This window comes from Morus notabilis, unplaced genomic scaffold, assembly GCF_000414095.1.
Source record: "Morus notabilis unplaced genomic scaffold, ASM41409v2 Scaffold6106, whole genome shotgun sequence".
Classification (NCBI taxonomy): domain Eukaryota; kingdom Viridiplantae; phylum Streptophyta; class Magnoliopsida; order Rosales; family Moraceae; genus Morus; species Morus notabilis.
The window spans coordinates 1-507 of NW_010359199.1; the positions used below are offsets into that span (position 1 = coordinate 1).

Consider the following 507-nt stretch of genomic DNA (forward strand, 5'->3'; position numbering starts at 1 on the left):
CCTCACATTTAAATTGAGAATCGGGACTTTTATGGACTCTTGGACACCAGTCCAATCCCCAAACAAGCCCTCCAGCATACATAACAAAGTCTCTGCAGCAAGAAGCTCAGATATGAGACATTTAGACGCAAAAGTAAAAGCTCGAGTAGGTGGTACCTGTTAAACTGGAGACTTTAGAAGACTAACGAACTCAAAAGTGCGAACTTTTTTTTTTCCTGTAATCAAATTTCAAGCAAATTACCTCGATTTCAGAGATGAAGAATCCCCATATAGTTCTTCCTTCTACAGCATTATAGTACACACTATTAATCAATTACATATTCTGATTAAAAGAAACCAAAAGTTCTTCATGAGTAACAAGAAGCTTTTTTTGAGGAACTAACCTTACTAACTATTGCTAACGAAAATTGGTGCAAGCTGATGCCACTAGTAGCCTTTTCCCCCTCAGAGCTTCCCAATTCACAAGCAAAGTTAACGTCTCTTGGTTCATAATTAAAGAGCCTCCAT

At 37.9% G+C, this 507-nt stretch overlaps 1 long non-coding RNA gene across 1 annotated transcript; it reads right to left on the reverse strand.

Moving 5' to 3' along the window:
- Positions 1 to 52: 52 nt before the first annotated feature.
- On the reverse strand, positions 53 to 405 carry LOC112090763. The gene is made up of 3 exons (XR_002901810.1): positions 384 to 405; positions 242 to 282; positions 53 to 92 (listed from the first exon to the last, which is right to left on the reverse strand). It is a non-coding gene; the product is annotated as an uncharacterized LOC112090763 (long non-coding RNA).
- Between the last annotated feature and the right edge of the window lie 102 nt (positions 406 to 507).